This window comes from Mustela nigripes, chromosome 2 (genome assembly GCF_022355385.1).
Source record: "Mustela nigripes isolate SB6536 chromosome 2, MUSNIG.SB6536, whole genome shotgun sequence".
NCBI classification, from domain to species: domain Eukaryota; kingdom Metazoa; phylum Chordata; class Mammalia; order Carnivora; family Mustelidae; genus Mustela; species Mustela nigripes.
This window is the reverse complement of record NC_081558.1, coordinates 93284704-93311257: the sequence shown is the minus strand read 5'-3', so window position 1 is coordinate 93311257 and position 26554 is coordinate 93284704. Positions and strand designations below refer to the sequence as shown.

The following is a 26554-nucleotide window of genomic DNA, read 5'->3' as shown; positions in this document are numbered from 1 at the left end:
TTTAGTATCAGACTAAACCCCATCTGATACACAGATATATTAGTTTACTATGTAATATTTAAAGTTGAATCCCATCAGTCAAGGAACCTTTCCTGCCTACTCTGCTTTTTATAATATTATTTTTATTACAGATGCTAATAAGGCATTAATATTTTAAAATTTATGGGAAAATATTCACATAGTTCTGGTCAAATGATCAAAAACTGAACATAGTTCCTTAAGTCGCTATTAATTCTTTTATTGATGGGATAGGATGGTATATAATAATATATAATATATAATAATCACAGCAGATGATTTGCCTACATTTTGCTCCTCGTGTAGTTGTTGTTTAGGAAAAATAACCTACAGCTTATCAAGAAAATTAGAGTAGATTTTTGAAAGAATCAACCAGAATTGGTTGAGATTCTAGGTAATAATAATATAAGATTTTCTTAAAGATGGGTAGATAGCCTTTTGAGCTCATAATGAAGAAATACATGTCAGTTGTGGTAAACAAGGACTTAGGGCTGCTAATTAGAACAGAATCTTAATAATTCCTTCAAGCCATTTTACTGGAGACCTTTTAAATTTTATGTGATTACTAAGACAGTTCTCTGAAAATGCAATTATCTTATAACTCCCTTGCACACTCTATCTACTCTCTCAAACACTTCTACTCAAATCTTCATCTAGGCCCAGCTGGCAAATTCCAGGACAAGGGGCAAGTATTCAAATTCATTCAGACCTCTAATTTTTAAAGTGCTCTTTCTGAGAAGACTTAGAGCCACAGAAAAAGGAAGCGGCCACAGTATGACTCTACATCCTCACACATTGATGCTGGGCAGGACTTGTCAACACATCCCAAGTTTTCTGGTTTGTGCACAGCCTAAGGAGGCTCCTTTAATCTGCCATGTCCACTCCTTCAACAGATCCAGATACCATCTAAAGGGAACATGCCAAAGTCAGAATCGCCTTGTGGCCTGTGAGTTCCATGAAGGACTCATTCATATTTACGTTCCTGGCACTTAAAACACATTTAATAAATGTTGACAGCACAAAACAAAGTTCAGTCCTGAACTGCATTTTGTAACTGCTTCTTCAACTTTTTCCTGTGTTGTTATCAGTTCTCATAGGTTCATTTTCCTATTTCTGACCTGATTTCACCTTTGAGATGGCCCTCAGACTATTATCTTTGTCACTCAGCTGCAATTCTGACTCTCTTAGCTGGGGACACTGGTTCCAGATCCCTGAGGAACCTGTCCTGACCTGGGCTGCTCCTGTAGTCTCTGTTGGCCCCATGCTGGCCCGGAATTGTCAGAACAAAATAGCAAGGATTCACCTGGGAGAGGGGTCAGCATCTCCGCAAAGTTCTTGGGTTGGGAGAACTTTCATTTGTGTTACATCATCAAAGAATTTTCGGCCTAAAAATTAAGAACCCTTGAGCCTCTTTTTTCATATCTCCTTGTCATTTGAAGCTGATCCTGAACTCTCCAGAAAGAAAGGAACAAGGAAATAGTGGTAAAATCAGACCCAATGAATGAAGTGAGGGTATTTACTGAAGAGTAGCATTGAGTATTTGGAATATAAAAGACCCAAAAATATAAAAGACCAAATTGGTGTTACCATTTTTTCCATTCTCAAAATGTTTCGGTGGCTAGAATAAGCTATACTTTGAATTCTCTTAAGAGCAATAAAGGTTAATATATTAGACATAACTTTATGAAATAAGGGTGCTATCTTCATTTATTTCAAAACACTTCAAAGTCATCATCTGAATATTTACCAGAGTATTATGACATTTTATTAAACTGTTAAATATGATTGAGCATTTTTTAAAGATTTTATTTTATTTACTTGGCAGACAGAGATCAGAAGTAGGCAGAGAGGCAGGCAGAGAGAGAGGAGGAAGCAGGTTCCTTGCTGAGCAGAGAGCCCGATGCGGGGCTTGATCCCAGGACCCTGGGACCATGACCGGAACCAAAGGCAGAGGCTTTAACCCACTGAACAACCCAGGTGCCCATGATTGAACATTTTAAAAAGATTTTATTTATTTATTTGACAGAGACACAGAGAGAGAGGGAACACAAGCAGGGGGAGTGGGAGAGGGAGAGGCAGGCTTCCCCCGGAGCAGGGAGCCTGGTGTGGGGCTCAATCCCAGGACTCTAGGATCATGACCCGAGCTGAAGGCAAACACCCAGAGACTGAGCCACCCAGGCTCCCCTAAACTGTGTTAAATATGATTGCTTAATTACTTAGTGCTTTTCATTTGTACTAGCCAGAAGTGATTATCTTCCACATTTTTTATTTTTTGGAATCGAAGGGTACAATTTTATCTTTTATAATGTTTCAAGTTTTTATTTAAAAATAGTTACTTAACATATAGTGTAATAATTCCCAACAAACAAGAGCCCAGGGCCAGATGGCTTCCCAGGGGAATTCTACAAACCATTTAAAGAAGAATTGATTCCTGTTCTCCTGAAACTGTTCCAAAAAATAGAAATGGAAGGAAAACTTCCAAACTCATTTTATGAGGCCAGCATTACCTTGATCCCAAAACCAGATAAGGATCCCATCAAAAAACAGAATTATAGACCAATATCCGTGATGAACACAGATGCGAAAATTCTCATCAAAATACTAGCCAATAGGATCGAACAGTACATTAAAAGGATTATTCACCACAACCGAGTGGGATTTATTCCAGGGCTGCAAGTTTGGTTCAACATCCGCAAATCAATCAATGGGATACAATACATTAATAAAAGAAAGAACAAGAACCATGTGATACTCTCAATAGATGCTGAAAAAGCACTTGACAAAGTACAGCATCCTTTCCTGATCAAAACTCCTCAAAGTGTAAGGATAGAGGGCACATACCTCAATATCATCAAAGCCATCTATGAAAAACTCACCGCAAATATCATTCTCAATGGAGAAAACCTGAGAGCTTTTCCGTGAAGGTCAGGAACATGGCAGGGGTGTCCATTATCACCACTGCTATTCAACATAGTACTGGAAGTCCTAAACTCAGCAATCAGACAACAACAACAAAAAAATTAAAGGCATCCAAATCGGCAAAGAAGAAGTCAAACTATCACTCTTTGCAGATGATATGATACTATATGTGGAAAACCCAAAAGACTCTACTCCAAATCTGCTACAACTTGTACAGGAATTCAGTAAAGTGTCAGGATATAAAATCAATGCACAGAAATCAGTTGCATTTCTCTACGCCAACAACAAGACAGAAGAAAGAGAAATTAAGGAGTCAATCCCATTTACAATTGCATCCAAAACCGTAAGATTCCTAGGAATAAACCTAACCAAAGAGGCAAAGGATCTATACTCAGAAAACTATAAAGTACTCATAAAAATTGAGGAAGACACAAAGAAATGGGAAAATGTTCCATGCTCATGGATTGGAAGAACAAATATTGTGAAAATGTCTATGCTACCTAAAGCAATCTACACATTTAATGCAATCCCTATCAAAGTCCCATCCATTTTTTCAAAGAAATGGAACAAAAAATCCTAAAATTTATATGGAACCCTAAAAGACCTCGAATAGCCAGAGGAATATTGAAAAAGAAAGCCAAAGTTGGTGGCATCACAATTCCAGACTTCAAGCTCTATTACAAAGCTGTTATCATCAAGACAGTACAGTATTGGCACAAAAACAGACACATAGATCAATGGAACGGAATAGAGAGCCCAGAAATAGACCCTCAGCTCTATGGTCAACTAATCTTCGACAAAGCAGGAAAAAATGTCCAATGGAAAAAAGACAGCCTCTTCAGTAAATGGTGTTGGGAAAATTGGACAGCCCCATGCAAAAAAATGAAATTGGACCATTTCCTTACACACACATGAAAATAGACTCAAAATGAATGAAGGACCTCAATGTGAGAAAGGAATCCATCAAAATCCTTGAGGAGAACACAGGCAGCAACCTCTTTGACCTCAGCCGCAGCAACTTCTTCCTAGGAACATCACCAAAGGCAAGGGAAGCAAGGGCAAATATGAACTATTGGGACTCCATCAAGATCAAAAGCTTTTGCACAAAAAGAAAACAGATAACAAAACCAAAAGACAACTGACAGATATTTGCAAACGACATATCAGATAAAGGGCTACTATCCAAAATCTATAAAGAGCTTAGCAAACTCAACACCCAAAGAACAAATAAGCCAATCAAGAAATGGGCCGAGGACATGAACAGACATTTCTGCAAAGAAGACATCCAGATGGCCAACAGACACATGAAAAAGTGCTCCACATCACTCAGCATCAGGGAAATACAAATCAAAACCACAATGAGATACCACTTCACACCAGTCAGAATGGCTAAAATTAACAAGTCAAGAAATGACAGATACTGGCGAGGATGCAGAGAAAGGGGAACCCTCCTACACTGTTGGTGGGAATGCAAGCTGGTGCAGCCACTCTGGAAAATATCATGGAGGTTCCTCAAAAAGTTGAAAATAGAACTGCCCTATGACCCAGCAATTGCACTACCAGGTATTTACCCTAAAGATAAAAATGTAGTAACCCGAAGGGGCACATGCACCTGAATTTTTATAGCAGCAATGTCCACAATAGCCAAATAACGCAAAGAACCTAGATGTCCATCAACAGATGAATGGATAAAGAAGTGGTATATATATACAATGGAATACTATGCAGCCATCAAAAGAAAAATCTTGCCGTTTGCAATGACGTGGATGGAACTAGAGGGTATTATGTTTAGTGAAATAAGTCAATCGGAGAAAGACAATTATAATATATCTTCCTGATATGAGGAAGGGGAGATGCAACGTGGGGGGTTCGGGGGTAGGAAAAGAATAAATGAAACAAGATGGGATCGGGAGGGAGATAAACCATAAGTGACTCTTAATCTCACAAAACAAACTGAGGGTTGCTGGGGGGTAGGAGAAGGTTGGGATGGGGTGTGTGGGTGGTGGACATTGGGGAGGGTATGTGCTATGGTGAGTGCTGTGAAGTGTGTAAACCTGGCGATTCACAGACCTGTACCCTGGGGATAATAATACATTATATGTTAATTTAAAAAAACATATAGTGTAATATTAGTTTAGGAGTAGGATTTAGTGATTCATCACTTATGTATGACTCCCAGTGCCCATCACAGTAAGTGCCCTCCTTAACACCCACCACCCATTTACCCCATCCCTTGCCCGTATCCTCAATAGCAACCCTGTTATAATTTTAGAATGGACTTTAAATTGGCTATAAACTTGAGTTTTACCCCCATGATTTGTAGACATGATTGGGTACTTACCCTAAAAATGTTATTTAGGGGGTTGCTATGGATGAATTCTGACTTTTATGTTCACATTACTGACCAGTAAGAAACATCTCAGCTCAAAAATTAGTAGGATATGAGGTTTTCACTCTACCCACAGGCATCTTGTTCTTGAGGGAAAATAATTTACTCTGAGAGTCTGAGGAATGGCAAGTTTGTTGCACTCTGGAATCTGGTATTGGTGCTCTGACCCTGTTAGTCCAGGCCTTGGATAGAGTCCAATTCTGTATTACTGTAGCAATAGCTAGCTTTCCTTTCTATAGTCATTGACTGCACCTCCTGACCCTGCTAACCATCTCACAAATTCATCTTCTTGCTTAGAAAAATCAAGGGAGGAATGTGGAAGAATAAGTCCAAATCCATCATCATCACTATGCTTTGCTGATGACAGATCAGTGAGGTAACATCCACTGTGAGGGTCATTCCCTGCAGTGCTAATAAATGCACAACAGCACCAGAACTTCATGGCAGCTCACTGATTCCAGGCTAGAAGAGATTTGGGCACATAGGCTGCCTCAGCATGTTAGCTAACATAAGCTTAAAAGAGGGATTATTATTATTTTTTTTAATATTTTATTTATTTGACAGAGATCACAAGAGAGGCAGGCAGAGAAAGAGAGGAAGGGAAGCAGACTCCCCGCTAACCAGAGAGCCCTATGCAGGGCTCGATCTCAGGACCCTGAGATCATGACCTGAGCCAAAGGCTGAGCCTTTAACCCACTGAGCCACCCAGGCACCCCAAAAGAGGGATTCTTAGGTGAGAAAGAATCCTTATTCTGGGCTGAAAAGCAGAAGCTGCCCCAGTGGGTATGGGTCAAGGCTGCTTTGATAGGACTGAGCAAGGATGTAGCCTGTGGTACAGCAAGCAGGCTGGGCTGGGAATGAAGGCTGCTTAGCTGAACTAGGAAAAGGAGTGAATATTCGATTCTGAAGAAAAGAACTAAGAGAAAGCAAAAAGTGCAAAAGGACAAGGGGTGGAAAGGGGCAAGTTGGGAAGGGAGTTATCAATCTGGTTCGAAGTAGGCTGAACATTCTCTCTTGCCATCAGCTTGGAAGCAGCGGTGACTGTTGCTGTGTAGGCAAAATCAAGGTGAGGAGCCTGGCTCCCCTATACTCAATTGTGGTTGACGACTAGTAGACTGTAATGAACCATACACACCAGGAAAGGAAAAAGTTAACTGAGGTTGAAAGAAAGCCTTATTTGGCAGTTTTCAAACAAGCAGTTTGATTTGGCTTGTGTGAAGGCAATGATGCCTGATTTGGAGCAGAGCAATTTCTGTTGTACCATTTTAAAATCCATTCTGGCACACTGTGATGAATATGTCGGTTGGCAGCTAAGAACTTGCTGGAATGAGTCTTTCACCATTTTTAATCGACACTTCCCTTTCCAGGAAAGAGCTTTTCTAATCTCTAAGGCAGTGGACCTATCAATTTGCATAGACTATGACATTCTCAGTGAACACATATTTATCATCTACCACTTACTTTCCTACTGTCTTAAAAAAAAAAAAGGCAGAATCAGTCAGCAGTGAATCAGCACCTTTAAAATCAGCTGTGCTGAGTGAATCTGTTAAGAGTGGCAGGGAGCCATTGTTAGAAGGAGGAGGGGCAGGAATAAAATGACCCTTTTCTATTTCCATGATCTTTTTTATATGTACATAAATGGTTAAGCCACCAATTAGGTTCAATGCTAATTAAATGTAATGTAAAACAGATTATAGGGCTGTTCAGATATGCTTGTTAAAGTATGACTGGCTGCTTATCCCTTACCTAATTCTCATGAGAAAGGATCAAACAGCCCAGGTGAGTTCAAAGAAACCTACCAACACTCACCCCTAGGGCTTGCACCAATCCCTGAGCAAAAAAAGGAACACCTAGGATCAATGGGGTCTACTCACAGATCCCTCAAACACTACACACACCACCTGCTTACATTTACACTGTTCTTGCTATTTATCCACGAGAAAGCCAAGCCTGAAATCCCTCTTGAGGCCAAGACTTCTGGAAAAGCCACATGAATTAGATTAAAATTTTACAAATTTGGTTTCATTTAATCATAACTGATTCTTCATACTATAGACATCACTCAGGGAAATTACAACTCACTCTCATATACCATTTACTATAATTCATTAAACTCAAATAAGAAAAAACAAGAAATGGACCAAATATCATCTTGCTTCAAACCAAACCATAAATCATATTTTGAGTAAAACTTGACAACACCTGGTTGGTTAAGCTGCATACCTAGATTTATTAAAATCACTCCCTTAAATGTCTATTAGAGAATACACACACACATATATAATGCTACTACAAAGTTGAAAAGAGATTTTGCAAAGTCCCATCACTGAAACGGACAAGCACTGTATATATAATCCATCTCATTAAGAGTTACTTTTACCAGCGACATGTATAAAAATGTTAAATATATGAACCCTTTGACCCAGCAATGCCATTTCTAGGAGGAATATATCCCAAAGAGATCCCTATAAAGTACATAAAGATTGCAAGCAAAGATATTCATCATGGCTTTCTTTACACAATAAAAAAATTGAAAATAGTTCATTATCCTCTAATAGGGGACTGGTAAAATGAAAACATCAATCCAATATTATACAGTCATCCAAAAAGATAATACATATGTATACTTAATAACATAAATTTCATGTCACATTGCTAAGTAAAAAGAAAGGCATAAAAGAGTATTCATGGTATCTTTTTTAAAATATAAAACAATTTATACTGTGGATGGCAGAATTTCAGGTTTTTAGTACTTTCTTATTATTTTTTGTTTCGCTTTCTACCTAAGTGTGTCTTTATTTCATATACTGGAGGGGTCGGGGAGGAGGGGAGGGAATCAAGCTATTTTCATTAGAGGAAAAAAAAAAATTACGCTGTATTTCAGTCAGACCAAAATAGTCACCCAGGAAGCCAAACAGCTCTTATATGTCTGTCTGTGCCTTCTGTTGGAAGCAAAACTGTGGATAAACAGTGTCATGGAGAGAATTTGAATGGATGATGTCTAGAATGCAAACCAAAACAAAGGTGAAATACTATATGAACTAAGAAGGATTCCTTTATTATAGTTGGTGTTTGAAAGAATTAATTCATTGTGCACATGTGTGTTTACTACTATATTTTCATGGCTAACAAAAAAATGTCAATTCAAATGGCAGCAAATAATATAACTATGATTGGTTTTTCTTACTAAGTTTAACACTCCATAAATCTTTGTGTTAATGTGGGAAAATATGACCTGAACAGATGGACCTCATGCTGTTTTCTAAAATACAAACAGATTTCTGATCTTCTGGACCAGGAAATGAAGTAAGCATTAAAACAATAGACACTACAATCCATCTCCGAGAATTTCAATTTAAAAGCAGTATTTCCCTCTTTACAAATACAGCATAGTGATATGTTTCTGTTAAATGGAATGTGTTCTAGACATCGTAACAAAACACAGTGGCATATTAGTGGAACTGGAGAAGGAGGTTGACTGAACCCTGAACCGTACCCATTTTGGAGAATTCCTTCATTGTGGTTCTTGGCAGGCGGCAGCATCTGGCTGCCTCCACCCTTCATTCTCCATTTCTCACAGAAGGGACATCCCTGAGGACTGCCACTCTGCCTGGTTAAATCTTCATCCTTCTAGCCCAAGGGCCCCTTTTCCATGTGCATCTTCACAGGTGCATTTTCACAAATAGATGCCCTTGAGCTTGAAGACCAATAAGGGGCTATCTGTCAAATAATTGGCATTTTTTTTCCTGTTCTACCACTTTCTAGTTGTGTGGCTGGGAGGAGGCTGGGGGGGTAGGGAGGCCAGCAGGACTGGGTCTGAGAAGGAGTTGGGGCAAAGAAGGTGGCCCATGAGACCAGGGTATTAGTTATATAAAGAGAGAATGAGCCTATAATTAAATATTAAAGATAATGAGGGCCAAATTTCTCATCATCAGAAAGGAAATTACAAATAGAAAAAGAGTGAAGACTAGAAGGAACCCTGTGGTGTTGGAGTGGAGTTGAAGATATTAGAGTAAACTCATGGATTTTAATATGAATAGATGACTAGATATAGAAATAGATATAGATGCATGTCCATATGTGTTTGTGAGTTTCCTGGCTCTGTCTGCTAAAATGGTCTAAAATCAATGACACCCCAGTATTAATAACCACACCTAGCACCCAGATCTCCCGGGAACCATTCATTCCCAGGAAAATTAGCTTTTGAAATGACTGAAATGGTTGGGTCAGAATAAGAGAAACAAGATAAGCCGGAAACATCTGACACCAGAAAGTACTCCAAGAATAGAATAGAAATGTCCAAAGAACACAATAACTAGCTTGAACAGGATTTGAACATCCAAACCTCTGACAATTTTAGCACTGAAATCAATAATGACAGTGGATTAAAATCCATTGAATAAAACAGAGTCCAGGCTTGTGTAAATAAGTGAATTAACAAATAAAAAGAAAAGAGAAAACTCTTAAAACAAAATACCAAGTAATAAATGTAAAATAAATGTTGAAACTGGAAAAATTGCCATTTGGCAGTCATCATAGTACGTATTTTTTCAAGCAAGAATCATAAAATAGGTGACTGAAAGTTTGTTGAAGAACAGGATGTTTATATAGTCTCAAAGTATCTCCCCACAAAATGCTTACTAATTACAAATGGAAAATTAATAACTTTACAGTGAAAAAGTTATCACCTTAATCAAGTCATCAAAATTAACATCAACTACAAATCTTTATTAATAAGATATACTGAAAACACACTACCTCTTCTACCATATTTCTGCCAAAATTGTATAACTTGCATCTAATCATAAAGAAACATAGACAAACCTAAAGTGAGGGCCATTCTACAAAATGGCCTGAACTTTGTTTTGTTTTGTTTTAAAGATTTTATTTATTTGAGAGAGAGCAACAGAGAGAGAGAGCACACAAGCATTTTGAACTTTCAAAAATGTCAAGGTTATTAAAGACAAGGAATGAATCAGGAACTGTCACAAATTAAAGATTAAAGATACATAACAAGACCTGAGCTGATATCAAGAGTTGGATGCTTAACTGACTGAGCCACCCAGGTGCCCCAATAGTAAAAACTTTTACTGGGAAAAGGTAACAGCTAGATGGATCAGGCCATTTTAATTTAGAAACGGAAATGATATTTATTTGCTTTTGAGATGCTAACATTATTTTTTTAAAGATTTATTCATTTGAGAGAGGAAGAACAAGGGAGAATAACAGAGGGAATGGGAAGAATCTCCAGCAGACTCTGCACTGAGCATTTGTACTGACCACAGAGCCCCAGGGGCTTGATCTCACAACCCTTAAGTTCATGATCTGAGCTGAAATCAAGAGTAAGATGCTTAACTGATTGCACCATCCCAGTGTCTGAGATGCCAACAACATTATTATACTGTTTATTGCAGTTCAAGAACACAGTGCTCATGCAGAATAATATTTTACAAACTGGTGTTCTCAAGGAAAAAACATGTTAGTAATATTTTTTAAGTAATCAAGATCAAGTCTTTGAAAAATCATTTTTACCCTTCATTAATTTAAGCACTATTAAGATGATGAATATATTTATCTTTATATATATACCTATACAATGCATACATTGATATGTATATATAATAAAGGGTAACCATATATAATAATGTAATGATATACATAGAATTAAAGACCATGAGACTTGAAAAAGATTTGGGGAGTCATCTACTCCAATTCCTTTGTAAATAATTATACATCTTTCTCCACTTATGATGGTCCTACATCCTGATAAATCCATCATAAGTTGAAAACATTGTAAGTCAAAAATGCACTTAACTCACCTAACCTACAGAACATCATAGCTTAGCCTAGCCTACCTTAAATGTCCCTGCATTAGCCTACAGTTGGGCAAAATCACCTAACACAAAATCTATTTTATAATTAAGTATTGAATATCTCATTTCATTTATTGAATACTGCATTGAAAGTGAAAAACAGAACAGTTGTATCAGCTGTTCACTTTCATGATTGTGTAGCTGACTGGGAGCTGTGGCTCCCTGCTGCTGCTCAGCATCACCCGAGAGAACCATACTACATATTGGTAGCCTGGGAAAAGATCAAAATTCAAAACTGGAAGTATGGTTTCTCATAAATGCATATGGCTCTTGCACCATCATACGGCTGAAAAATCGTAAGTCAGATCATTGTTAAGTCAGGGGCTATCTGCATATCCTCTACAGCATCCCCAACAGATAGTACCAAATCTGTTTGAACACCTGCAATGACAGGAAGCTCATCCCTATCATAGCATCCACTTAAGAGTCATTCTATCAGAAAATTATTTTTTCACATTGTGTCAGAATCTTTCTCCATATAATTTCCAGAGGCTGTTCCTATGTATTTCCTCTAGGATCACTAATTAATTCCTTCTTCCACGACAACATTTCAATATCAGAACTAATTCCTATTGTAGGTGCCCCATGGTGAGTTTTTTTCTTCTCCAAACTGAAAACCTCTTTTTTTAAAAATTATTCCACCCTATTACGAGTTTTTTCCTTCTCCAAACTGAAAACCTTCTCTTTCTTTCAGTTATTCCATGCGTAATCGTGGTTTTCAGTCTTCTCACCATCTTAACCACTCTTCTCTGAACATATGCCAGGTTTTATAATCTCTCCTATTCCAGAGTTTCTGTTTCTATGGGAGCAGCCTGAGATCACACCAACTATTCTGGCAGCTTCATGCGTTCACATTTATTCCTTCATTCAGTCGACATTTACCTGAGTGCCATGAAGTGCAAAGCACTATCTAAGATATTATAGAAGATAAGATTAAAAAGACATAAATTTTCTCCTAAAAAAATGTCCATGTTCAGGGCACATGGGTGGCGCAGTTGGTTAAGTCTCTGACTCTTGGTTTCCGCTCAGGGTTGTGAAAAAGAGCCCCATGTCGGACTCTGGATTCAGCCCAGACTCTGCTTAAGACTCTCTCCCCCCCTCTCCCTCTACCCCGCCTCCCATGCACACATACAGGTGCTCTCTCTCAAATAATAAATAAATAAATAATTTTTAAAAGATATAAAAATAATGTACATGTTCACTGGGGAGAAACAATACATGGTTACGAATGCCACAAAACATATACAGCAAGTTCCAAAGACATTAAAGGAAGGAAATCATACTATTAAATATGTGTTTGCTTTATTTAACATCAGAGTACTAAAGAACAAAGCTAAAGTCAGAACAATGCCAGACTAGGCCTGTTTTGTTTGTGCATAGTATGAGAATTGGTAAAAAGCAGAAGGCTGGGATTTAGACCATCTTAAAAGAGAAAATTCCAAATAAGGGGAATTATACAGAGTCAGAAGACACAGAGTTTATACAGTCCATTTACCATCGAAAGCTCTGACAATATAATGATTAATCATTTGTCCAGAGTGATTTACATGCAACTCTAGAAAGGCAAAATAAACAAACTAGGCCACTATACACTGGGCTTATACCAAGTAATTTACCTGTAATGTTTTACTTAATCCCACAACAACTCTAACAAGGGAGGCACTGATATTATTTGCTCTTAAAAAAAAAAATTCATGGGATGCCTGGGTGACTCAGTCATTAAGCATCTGCCTTCTGCTCAGGTCATGATCCCAGGGTCCTGGGATGGAGCCCTGCATCAGGCTCCCTGTTCAGTGAGGAGCCTTCTTCTCCCTCTCCCACTCCCCCTGCTTTTGTTCCCTCTCTTGCTATCTCTCTCATTTTCAAATAAATAAATAAAATCTTAAGAAAAAACAGCAACAAAAATGCATCTGTCTTTGTATCAGATCATGATCCCAGGCCTTGGGATCAAGTCCTACATTGGGCTCCTTGCTCATTGGGAAGCCTGCTTCTCCCTCTGCCTGCTGTTCCCCCTGCTTCTGTGCTCTCACACACTCTCGCTCGCTCTCTTTTTCTGAAAAAATCTCTTTTTAAAAAAATTTTTTAATTAAAAAAAATCCATCCTAAAATTCATATGGAAACTTAAGGAATCCTGAATAACCAAAACAATCTTGAAGATGAAGAACAAAGGATGCCTGGATGGTTCGGTCAGTTAAGCGTTGGATTAAACATTTGCCTTCACTTGGGTCATAATCCCAGGGTCCTGGGATCAAGTCCCACATCGGGCTCCTTGCTCAGTGAGGAGCCTGCTTCTCCCTATGCCTGCTGCTCCCCCTTGCTTGTGCTCTCTCTCTCTCTGACAAATAAATAAATAAAATCTTTAAAAAAATTTCAGTGAAACTCAACCATGTACAGTGACTTGCCCAAGCTTACAAAGGTGCTAAACATGGCAGCCAGGCTTCAAATCTAAACCCTCAGCTTCCAGCCCTGCTTGAGGCCATCAACTATCCCTCAACAAAGAAATCTCTGGCAAATATCCAAACACATCCTCACAATGTTCCTAGTGACTTACTTGGAGAGGCTCTCACTGAACAATCTGTTCCTCCACTGGCTTTAAGAACACTTTCTACAGGACTCTATTGTAGTCCTTGACATGTGGTATCACTGTAAGCTGTGTATGTAACACTAACCCCTGATAAAGTTTCACATTCCAAGAACAGAGATATGTCCTTATCTTTTTCTCAGTATCCCCAGGTCCTAGGGGGTAATACCAGGCTCAACAAATGCTACAAGTCCTCTGGCATAGCTCTCCTGCTCTGGAGAAAGTCACAGTCTTATCCAGACTCCACTAATTCTTGGTCTAATTAGTTGTGATGCTGAGCTCTGGTTATCACACTTTTGCAACCTGACTCTATCTTCTACTCCTGATCTCAAATTTAAGGGACTCCAAGAAATAATGTAACTGGCTTTGGTTCACTACCAACTTCAGAAGCCTTATTCACCATTGGGATTCTCACCCCTATTTAGAGCAAGAGCTCAGCCAGAGTTACACAGAGACCAGGGCAAAAAAATGGGAAATTGCCTAATATTTCTACTTTTCTTCATCAACTTCTTAAAGCAAAAGTCAGAGTTCAGTAAAGCTCCTGATATTTGGGGTCTGAAATAAAAGGGAAAAGCTATAAACCAAATGATTTTGATACAGTCAGGAAATTATTAAATGAAGTTTAGTAAAGATGAGAGGCTTATGAATTGAGTTCCTATATACCTATCAAATAGTGCTAAGTGCACATAAAGCATTATATATGCCTCTTGGTCACGTATAATTCTATTACAGCAATGACTATAAAAGAAAGAATGAATAAACAATTTAACCTTTGGCAATGTTATATAAGCCAAAATTTTAAAATTATATAGGTATATTAAAATTTATAGGGAAAAACAAAGTTTTGGTCCACAAAAGAAGAAAAAAAACCCCACAACTCTGTGTCCTCAGCTTATCTCTGACATTTCCTGCCAAGTAGAAGGCTATTTCCTGTGTCTAGACTTGAAGGTAGATGGATGAAAAGTGAGAAAGGAGAGATACTGGAGTGATTACCATTCTCCTTCCCACACCCAGAACAGTGGCCGGCAGACAGTGACTGTTGGTGTGACACTTTAGTTACTTGGAGAATCATTGCTAAGGGCAGCATGGCAGGGAAAAATATGTATGGTGATAAGAAGGGTACTTTGCCTGATTTTATAATCAAAATTTTTCAGGAGAAACATGAAATAAGAAGGAAGATATAGTAGTGGTCCATAACATCCTGGAACTGTGATTTATCGGAGTGTTTAAGAAATACCATCCAGGGGCACCTATATATAAATATAATTTTTTTTTGTTCTCTTTAAGGTACTAGATCAACCTTATGTGTGCACATTCTTATGAACTTCAATGTCATGAATTCCTAATTTGACTAAAAAGTAGACTTTGTCATATTTTCTGCTTATAAAAAAAAACCTCTACAAAAAGAATAGCTCCTTTTTAAAGAGATTACATACTAACAGTTTAAAAATACTACAGACTATACAGCATTTTAAGGAAATATACTTCCATTAAGTATTTAGAAATTAAATACATCATATTAAAGGGTTCAAACTGAGTAACATGTTACCTCTCTTAGAGGACAAGCCTCTGTAAATGTGACTTAAAAATAAACAACTACTTCTTACAAAGCAATCTTCAATGGAATTTTACATCTACCAATGAACTAACTAAAAAGGAAGATGGGAGTATAACCTAGAGTTTAAAATATAATCTTTTATAAAACCATAAAAAATGGCAGATTATCTTTCAATATAGAAGGGTGAAATACTGAAATAAATGCCAGAAATTAAAGAAAAAAAAATATATATATATTAGACTACAGAAAAATTGAAATTTTCTGTACAGCATAAAATACCATAAAATTTTTAAATAAAAAAAATCAAGAAAAAATTGCAACATAGGTAACAAAGTTCTTACTATACCAAGAGCTCTTACAAATAATAAACAATATAAGCACACCAATAGAAAATAAGGCTGGAAACTCACAAAAGAAGAGATAAGTATGACTAGTATATATGAGAAAATATGTTCTTTTTTGACTATCCAATTGGAAAATACTTCTAAAAAATTAATAGCATCTAATAAACTAATTTTGGTGATAGTATGAGAACATTGACACTCTAATTCAGTATTTATAGTAGTATATATTGGTACACATTTTCTGTAGCACAATTTGGAAATAGTGTTCTTTCAATATATATTATATTAATACATTTATACCCAGCACTGTTGCAGATGCTGAGAACATGGTAAAGAATAAGACAAGAGTGGAGATAGGAAATAACTGAACAAATAAATGAATAAATCAATGTGTTTAAAATGTCCCTACTTGGGGCGGCTCGTTGGACTACTGGGATGATTCTTGCTTTGGGCGCTAAAATGTCCCTACCTACTGAACTGACAGTTTCACTTCTAGGAATTTGTTCAAAGAATACAATGAAACAAGTGCACAAATATCTGTTCAAATATGTTATTTGCAGAATTGTAATAGCAAAAAATTGGAAATACATAAATGTTCATTATTATGGTATTATTTAAATAAATTATGATGGGGGAGGGTATGTGCTTTGGAGAGTGCTGTGAGGTGTGTAAACCTGGTGATTCACAGACCTGTACCCCTGGGGATAAAAATATATGTTTATAAAAAATAAAAAATTAAAAAAAAAAAACAAATAAATTATGATGTATCCATGTAGTGCAATATTATGCAACCCTTAATAATGACATTAATGATAAATTATATAATGCAAATGCAAGATCCATTTAAAATGCATATATGTTCCCCTACAAGAAAATCGTTTATAAGGGTCTTCTCTGGTTTTGTGCATTCCTCTATTACATAAATTTCTTATGATAAGTATACATTTTATAGGAAAAAAACCATAGATATTAATGTTTTGAAAAATACATATGTAATCTTTAAGGAGTCCACAAACCATATACCAGCAGTATATTTGAAACTGCCAACATTATGATATATCTTGGTCATATTTTCTTCAGATTATAACTTTCTATAAGATTGTTATCTACATATTGTTCTCTATTAAATTCTTTTTGTTTAAACTTCCTTTAAGAACATTTTTTTGTATTGGGGTGCCCGGGTGGCTCAGTTGGTTAAGTGTCTAGCTTCCACTCAGGTCATGATCTCGTTGTCTTAGAATCAGGCCTCTGGCTCAGTGCAAAGTCTGTTTCTCCCTCCCTCCCTGCCTCCCCCCCCAGCTTTCTCTCTCCAATAAATAAATAAAATATTTTTAAAAAACAGAATATTTTATTTTTTAAAAGATTTTATTTATTTATTTATTTGTTTGTTTGACACAAAGAGAGAGAGATCACAAGAAGCAGAAAGGCAGGCAGAGAGAGAGGGGGAAGCAGGCTCCCCGCTGAGCAGAGAGCCCAATGTGGAGCTCGATCCCTGGACCCTGAGATCATGACCCGAGCGGAAGGCAGAGGCTTAATCCCACTGAGCCACCCAGGCGCCCCTTAAAACAGAGTATTTTTTTGTATCAACATAAATTTTATCTCTAAACTATTTTTGTGTAGAATTAAAATATATATAAACACTTGACTGCTCAGCATAATATCAAACACTTTAATCCGCAGGTTCTGTTGCTTTGGAACAGATGATGGTGAAAATGAGTGGCTCTGAAGAATTCAGAAAAACCAGAGGTGTCAAAAAAATGAATTACAAAAAAGCTCTGAAAAAAAGTGTAACTTGTAGCACGTGATGGTGTTGAAAATGGATGAGTATATTTACATGTAAATTATATGTGTGCATATACACATACAAGTATCCTACAGATGCATGCATGAGAGTTCATGTTTCTCATCGTGAGTACTTGCATGTAGGTAATCAAACCTGTTATACATATGCTTTATTTGCACCCACGAGGAGAGCTACATTTGCCCTCACCTTATCTTCAGGAAACCAGCACCTAACCCATCTACAAAGGTTTACACTGTCTGCAGACTCCACTCTGGCACCTGCTTTGGAGATGGGCCATTTTGGGCAAGGGCAAGGCAGGCCCGCGTCCAGGAAGTGAGCCTACGAAGGCGGTTGAGGCACTTACTTCAGCACCAAGGACACGGGCAACCCCAATCAAAATCATTTAAGGCAGAATTACTCCAAAGCCGCACCCAGTCCTCTCCACCCAGCGCTATCTCGGGACCCTCAGTCGTTACTCGGTCGCAATATTTTCATTTCGCTCTTCGCCAAGCCCGGCGAAATCATGGACAGAGATGCAGGGCCCCATTCGCCCCAACACGAGTCTCCTCCAGCTGGCCTGCGCGACTCTTCCATCCCCCTCCTCTTCCCGAAAGAGGCCAAAGGGGTGCACACAATATAGAAACTCTTCAGCGCCCAGAGACTCAGAAAGGGTTCGTGTTTCCCTCCCCAGACCTGGGGAAGCTGGCGGACCTCCCCTGCGCCTCTAGCCAGCATACCTGGCAATAACCGGCCCTTCCACCACTACTCCTTGCCCTGGGCTTTCGTCGGAGAAGAATTTCTACAAACCATTTATTCTCCATGAAAATCTCAACCCATATAGACTGGCGTACAAGAGTCATAGACATAAGAAAGAAAAATACTAATTCTTGGCCATGTTTCTAAAACCAGCTATTTTTAAAGTTTGTTTTTGAAACCGTTCTCTTGACGCTGCAGGGACTCACCCTTGTCTGGGTGGGTTCCTGGGCCAGAGGAAAGCAACAACCCTAGCCTTTATTATGGAAGCTGAGGAAGGGCCTATAGGTACTCGGGTGACAGAAAACGGGGGCGCAGGGGCCCTCGTTGATGCTAATTCTCCTGACCCACTGTCCCGGTTCTCCAGGAAAGCAGTGCAGGGAACTGCGGGGACCGCGGAGCTTCTGACGTCCAACATAGACCCCCTACAAAGGTTTTTAAAGGGGGGCGGGTGGTTCGCCCCGGGCCTCGCCCAAACCCAAAGAGGGGCTCTGCCCCTTAGGAGCCACGGCTAAAAGTGGGTGTGTGGGGATCGGGGTCGGCTCTCACTCCTCTCGGGTGGGGCGGCCCGGCAGGCAGCGTCAAGGCGCAGGTCAGCCGCTGCCGCCTGACTCCGGGGCCCAGTTACCTGTGTGCCACGGCGAGGAAGGTGCGCGCGGCCCTCGGTGGGGGCCCAATACCGCGCGCCTAGTCCAACCTCCACGCGGATTGTGGCTGCTGTGCGCTTTGCCAGGAAAAACGCGGTCAGGGCTGCTGCGGCCGCCAGGCGGGGCGTGGAGGGGGCGCCGCGGGTGCGGACACTGCGCCTGCGCTCTCTGCTGCCCGCCCCCCAACGCTGCCCCGGCCAGCGTCGAAGACCGCCAGAGACGCCCAAGATTTGTGCCTGAGCTGAGCGACTTCCCCCTACCCGCGCGATGGGAGGGTCTAAGGCTCCAGGAAACTGCCTGCCCGGACCCCTTTAGCCTACTCCCTCGGAGACAGCAGGACTGAGCCAATCGATTGTCAGCCAGGGTGACGTGGTCTTCTGGAAGGGGGCAGGGAGGCAGCTTTAGTCCGTTTCAAGCTTTCTGTTTGAGTTTAGAAGCGGCAAGTCGATGCTTAGATATTTTAAAATATGTCTAGCATCCCTAAATCGTGGTTGGGGAAGGACTTTGGGCATCCCCAAGTCCACCAGACGTTTTATCGATGAAGTCTCTGACGGAAGGGTCTTCTTGACATTGCAGAGCTGGTTCCTGGGTTTGGGTTTATATACCCCAATCCCCTGAGGAGTAAATATAGTCTCTTGGAAACAGACGTGGTCGTAAAAGCAATGGTCTAGATGGGTCAAGAGGACAAGCAGGAAGGCTGTTACTTCCCTAGGCCAGGCAAGAAAGAGTGAGGCCTGAGCTAAGGTGCTAGTTGTGGGGAAAGATGGAATGTGACTTCTGGTTTTTCTCTTGTCTCTCTAGATCCACTCACCACCTTGCTCTGTGACTCAGGGCTAACCTTTATGGTCTACACCAGTTCTTCTATGACTTTGATTTGGTCTTGGCCAATGGGAGGCATTTTTGCAGGACATCGCAAGACAAGATAGTATTCAGGACTTTGCTGTATAACTACCAAGGACCAACTTTGTTAGCAGTGTCTGTATTCTTTATCTGGAAACCATTACTCCAATGCTGCAGTCCTCTCCTACTGTTCTCTCTGGTTCTGTCCCACTCAGCTACCTTTGTCCCTTCAAGAATGGGGCCGGTAATGGCTCCCAGAGGTTTCCTTTAACCCTTCCCACACCTTTTAAAAAATACCTTCCTTAAATTCTCCTCACCTACCTCCTGGATGTGCCATGGCATCTTCTCCCTATTATCTTTTTCCTACCATTCCAGGACACCATATTAGATTTTACTACAATGTGGTTGGGAAAATTCATGAGAAAAGAAAACAAAAAAATGTAAAAGAAAAATGAAACCTTTAAAAGGTGAGATGTCTCCCAAAGTCATCTTGACAGTTCCCTGGGCTCTAGGCAGCCATCATATGAGGTAGTCTCCCCGATGGGTCCGCCAGTGTGAGGGCACCAAGAACAGTTTGAATAGACTCAAGAAGGGAATTCAGACCACTCCTAACCAATGTGTTCACAAGGGAGCTGGAGATCATCGGAGTGTCCAGCATAATAGAACTTTCGGATGCCTCTCGGTGTAAAGAGGCAATCTAGATCTTTATGGAGCAAGTATTGGTGCTTTCCCAACTGCAGCTGGGCTGCTTTTGAATGAGTCAATATTCTTAGGACATTTAAAAGAGTCCTGGGCACAGTGTCTGAAAAATGTGTTTATGAAGGAGTTGCTGAGTGAAGCAGCTGTCAATAAGAGTCTCTGGCTGTTTCTGTAGAAAACTCAGAGAATGTTCCCAAAGCAAGGGGAATATAAATGGTAATAGAATAATAGTCATGACATTGCCCCAGCCCTTCATATCAATGTGGACCTGACCATTTCTCTGGCTTGTAAAAATAATTAAATTGCTTTAACTAGATTCTTTCCCCACTCCCCCTTCAAAAAACACACAGTCAAAACAAAACAAGGCACTATTATAGCAAAACTTACCCAAAGGGAACCCCAGGAGTAGCTGTTTGCAAACAGAATTAACATCCAAGCAAACACACTATTTGTACTGAATACAAAGGACACCAGAACAGAAAATTTAACATGTATTTTCAGTCTTTCACCTTTTTGAAGAGAAAGGCTCCTTTGTTGTTCAGAAAGCACCCTGGGCATTAATGGCACTGATCTAGATAAGGAAAAGGGATACAGAAGCAAAGGGGCCTCAGAAGGCCAGACCTATCTACAAAACTCAGCTATATTTTGTTTCTCTTGGAAGGAGGGGTGGGGGGAAGAAGGCCAGAAAAGTTTTGAGTCTGGAAGTGAGAAAAACAAAGATGTAGAGTGAGCCAAGTTTAGGAGAGAAGATTTCTGAGAGATCTGAGAGAGTAAGATTAGGGAGTTAGTGTAGCTGCCATTCTGAATGAACTGAGAGATACTAAGAAACAGGAGAAAGGATTTTTAGATGTTTTGTTATATGTAATAAATGGAATTCTTTTGTGCATTGAGGGATTTTTCTTGCAAGTGTCAAAACTCAAACTCAAACTGACTTAAGAAAAGGAATGTTTGTAGCTTAATAATTGAAAAATCCATATCTGAATAGATAGCTTCAAGTATGGCTGGATCCAGAGTACAAACAGTGTCATCAGGATATGGTCTTAATTCACTTTGACTTCAAAGAGTTTATTCTCATTTAGTGATTTCTTCCCACCTCTCTACCTTTCTCCAGTGTTCAATTTATGCCATCCTTATAGCTGTTTCCAGTAGAAACAGAGCATTTACTTCCAGGTAGTTCCAATAAAATCTTGGGATTATGTCTCATTAGCAAATTCTGAATCATACACCCAACTATATGCCTTAGTCTGGGGACAAAGAATGTAGGAGAGCTCATTCTCCAAAGGAAAATCAAGGTTCTCTTATCAGAAGAAATCATATAGTGATGGGCAGGTGAAAAAAGGACATGTATATTATAGGTATCTCTCAAAGAAACTTCAGTAAAGATTCATATTGCTTTTCAATTTCTTTAAATACTCAACAAGTGCTTCTTTTGAAAATGACATCATGTTGACTGAAATGTTCTTTTAACCTAAAAAATAAGGTGCAATGTCTTGCTGTTCCTATAGAAAGAGGTACCAGAAAAGATTTTCTTTAATATATTTTATTTTGAGTTTCTATATACACACAACCTTTATTTAAGTAAAAATGTCCCTTTTCTAATCCCAGAAAACAATTCAGATCCCTCAAAGACCAGAGAAGTCACTAGAGTTTCTGATTACCATTGTGGAAATATTTGCTTCTCCCATCAGCACCACTACAACTTCACTCTTGTAATCAGACATAAAGCTTAGTACTTGTAGCACTTTGGCCTAAACAACTAAGATCTGATTTGTATACCCATACAAGAAGGCACACAATAAACACCCCCATTTCAGGAGCATTCAGACTTTTATCAGCCTCAAATACCTGGCACATAACCACATATCTTGAAATAAGTGAGGCAACTTGCTATTACAAAGTACAAGCATTTGTCTAAGTCTTCAAATTATGTATAAAATGAAGGGCACCAACCATAAGCACAGCTATCTGTTTTTCCCAATCAATTCTTTGTTCATTACCATTTATTATTATCACATTTGTTCACTTCTCCGCTTACTAGCTCTGTGCTTTAGATTCTTAGATCAGATTCTGTGCTTTAGATCAGGTAAGGGCATAATAATAACTACTACACAGGGCTATTGTATGGATTAAATTAGGTAATACATGAGAAAGGCTTAGAACAGTGTTAGGAATCAATAAACACTAAATTAATGTTCACTGTCAGAATAACAGAGGCCAAAAAATAAATCCTTCTAGTTATGTAAAATGAGTGGAAAAGTCTAGATGGAGATTATGTTTGAAGAACATGCATAAGAGAACACTTGCTAACTCAGCTTCAGAAACCATAAGGAAATGTAAACTCAGTGTTAAAAGATTTTAAGATTTTTTAAATAGGGGGTAGAAATCTTGATTTTTGTGTGTGTGAAAATTTATGATTATTAAAAATGCAAATACATTCATGATAAAAAGAAAAAGACACCCAACAAACAAGGAATAGGAGGAAAGTATCTCAACATAATAAGGGCCCTATATGAAAAGCCCACAGTTAGCATTGTACTCAATGGTGAAAGATTGAAAGCTTTCCCTCAGGAATAAGACAAGGATGCCCACTGTTACCACTTCTATCCAACATAATACTACAAGTTTTAGAGCAAGTAGGCAATAAAAAGAAACAACATCCAAATTGGAAAGGAAGAAGTAAAATGATCTCTGTTCATTCATGATAACATGAGTTTATGTGTATAAAACCCTAAATACTCTACCAAAGAAAAATGTTCGAACTAATAAACGAATTCGGCAAAACTGAAGGATGCAAACCAATGTTTAAAAAACAGATGAAGGGCGCCTGGGTGGCTCAGTGGGTGTTAGCCTCTGCCTTCGGCTCAGGTCATGATCTCAGGGTCCTGGGATCGAGTCCCACCTCAGGCTTTCTGCTCAGCAGGAGCCTGCTGCCCGCCCCGTTTCTGTCTGTCTCTCTGCCTACTTGTGATCTCTGTCTGTCAAATAAATAAATAAAATTTTTTTTAAAATAAAAAAAAGATACATTTCTACATACTAATAATGAACAATTCAAAAAAGAAATTAAGAAAACAATTCTATTTACAATAGCTTCAAAAGGAATGAAATAGTTAAGACTAAACTTAACAACAAAAACAGAAGATTTATACACTAAAAATTATAAAGCATTGCTAAAAGAAATTAACAACACAAATAAATAGAAAGACATCCCATGTTCGTTGACTATAAGACTTTAAGTTACTAAGATGAAAACCTAAAGTGATCTACAGATTTAACGCAATCCCTACCAAAATCCCAATGATATTTTTTCAGAAATGGAAAAATCTATCTTGGGACACCTGGGTGTCTCAGTTGGTTAAGGGGCTGTCTTCAGCTCAGGTCATGATCCCAGGCCATAGGATCCAGTTGGGAAACTTAAGGAATCTTAAATAAGCAAAACAATCTTGAAAATGAAGAACAAGGGACAGCTGGATGGCTCAGTTGCTTAAGCATTCGGTTAAGCCTCTGCCTTCTCCTTGGGTCATAATCCCAGGGTGCTGGGGTGGAGTCCCACACTGGACTCCTTGCTCAGTTTGGAGCCTGCTTCTCCCTCTGCCTGACATTCCTGCCACTTGTGCTCTCTCTCTCTGTCTCTCTGCCAAATAATTTTTTTTAAAAGGAGAGAAAATGAAAAATAAAATTGGTAGTCTCATATATCCTATTTCAAAACTTACCACAAAGCGACAGTAATCAAAACAGTGTGGCAGTAGCACAAGAAAGGAAATTCTAATCCTTGCTACAACCTGGATGAACCCTAAGGACATTAGACTAAGTAAAATAAATCAGTCACAAAGGACAAATATGGCATGAATCTACTTATATGAGGTACCTAGAGTAGTCAAATTTATAGAGACTGAAAATAGAATGGTAGTACCAAGGGAAGGGTGGGTGGGAGAATGGGGACTTAACATTTAAGGGATACATAATTTCAATTGGGGAAGATAAAAAGTTCTGGCAATGGAGTGTTGATGGTTGCACAACAATGTGAGTATACCTAATGCCAAACAAAGAACTAAAAATCACAGAAGGAATTGCCAATAGGGAGAGAAAGCAGATGCAACAGGAAAGATTATCTCTGGCCCTACTTGGTTCTCACTGGCACTGCCGATCCCATGGTGTTTCACTATGACCCCCAGAGGACCGGGTAATTACCAACCAGGTAATTGGCCTGAAGCTTTCAGCTACGAGGTTACTTTGTTGCTGCTATGACAACCCTCTAGCCAGACCAACTAGCACCATCGGCTTACTGTCCCTCACAGCACCCGCAGGAACCTCTGGATCCCTTCCATACCATACAAAAATATCAGTAGAGTCACAGTGTCAACTTAGCTCTCTCTATCTTGTCTATGTCACTGCACTTGGATTTCACTGTGCTTTCACCATCCTATGTTGGTGCAGAGCCACCCTGTGAGGACATGTGCTCCACATTTTGAAATGGAGTGTAGACCCAAGTCTCCTCTACTTTCAGCTTGCTCTGCAGTCCATTTAATAATATCAATACTGGAATTTCTTCTAGGAAGTTTAAAGTCACAATACAAGAGTCTGCCTGCTTACTCCCACACATTCTCTCTCCTCTCTTTTGTGCACTCAAGTAGAAATTTGAACTTTGACTCTTTTTTTTTTCTCATTAACTCCTTTTTTAGGAGTTCTGATCCTCTCCCCACCCTCATAGTTGGTAGACAACTTGGCTGACTAGAGAGGTCATATACATAGAAATGAAAATTAAACTAAACTATAAGAGCATTTAGGTATATTCTTTTAAATTAAGTAAAACAGATGATTTGGGGGAAAAAGAAATATAATGGCTCATTAACTGAACAGTCTGGAGTTTCAGACCAGACTTAACTCAAATGCTGAAATGATGGAGTCAGGTTCCAGTTTCTCACTGTTTCTCAAATCCACTTCATCGTTAGCTCTCTTTTTGATAGTTTCAAGGTGACAAGCAGAGATGCCAGGACCCATATGCTTTCCCGTTCACAGGAAAGCAGGAAGGGCACTCTCCCCCTCCAACTTGTTGAACCAAAGTTCTGATCTTAGTCTGTGTTTATTTGCTTGAGATAAACACAATATCTTGTATCCTATATCCCATTCCTAAAGCAGAAAAGGGATGCATCAGGTTCCCCTGAAGTCTGTGGACCATAAGAATAAACATTAGATACTTTTATCAAGAAAAGGGGGAATGTGTGTTGAGTGGCCAAAGACAGCAATGTCCCCTACCGCCGATATCTACCAGATCTGATTTGACCAGCTGCTCAACTAGTACTTATTGAACAAAATACTGTTTTAAACTCTTCCTCTCAGTACAGACATTTCTGACTTCTGATTCTTGTTCTGGGAAATTTCTTTCTAAATAATATCCTAGTGTCTGCACTTCATGCACCCAAACGCACCTGTCTCCTGGGGGTCCTGGGCCACTTCCTCCATCAGTTTCTGTTCTTGCCCTAGGACTTGGTCTGAATCCTGAGTGGTTCCTAATCAGGGCTGCCAGTCGTGTCCCCATCTCCTTAACGATCATTAAAGTGGTTCATAAACCACCTTACAGTCAAAACAGAGTCTACTCCAATTTTTATCACATTGATTATTATATATATATAAATATATGTAATGTTTGAGTTTCTGCTTAGATTTGGCTATGCTAACACTCACAAACAAAATGAGTGGGTCTGCTGGGAAGAGGGAGTCACCAAGTCTATGCCCCCTGGAAGTACTGAGGGTACAGATGGTTCACCTGGCTTCACGTTGATCATTATCACATATATTTTAAATACCTGGTATAAGTAATCACATCTCAAGTTTTAAAATGAAAAATTCTTTGAGGATTAATGAAGAAAGAAAAGAAGTTACTTTGCATACAGGAAATTTAGTGGCAGTTTGCTGTTGTTCTTTGTGTTTAGAGAGGGGCTAGAAGGGTGAGCACAGGAACAAAGGTAGGAAACCAGGGTAAGCCACCTTTAACCCCTAGTATTTCCACTGGCCCTGTCATGGTGAACCCATCCCCCTGCCTTCCAGCACCTTCCCCTCCTCCTTTGTTGTGTTTTCACAGTCTATCTAAGCAGAGAGACCCACATTTTATATATTATGTGTAGAAATAATCAATGTGATAAAAATTAGAGC

The 26554-nt window shown here is 39.2% G+C and overlaps 1 protein-coding gene across 1 annotated transcript in view; it reads right to left on the bottom strand.

Moving 5' to 3' along the window:
• Positions 1–19187, bottom strand: part of SLC35G2 (solute carrier family 35 member G2) — a 44263-nt gene extending 25076 nt beyond the window's left edge. The window contains exon 1 of the mRNA XM_059390979.1: positions 18847–19187. The gene's annotated coding sequence lies outside the window, so the exon portion shown is untranslated. The remainder of the gene's footprint in view (positions 1–18846) is intronic.
• Between the last annotated feature and the right edge of the window lie 7367 nt (positions 19188–26554).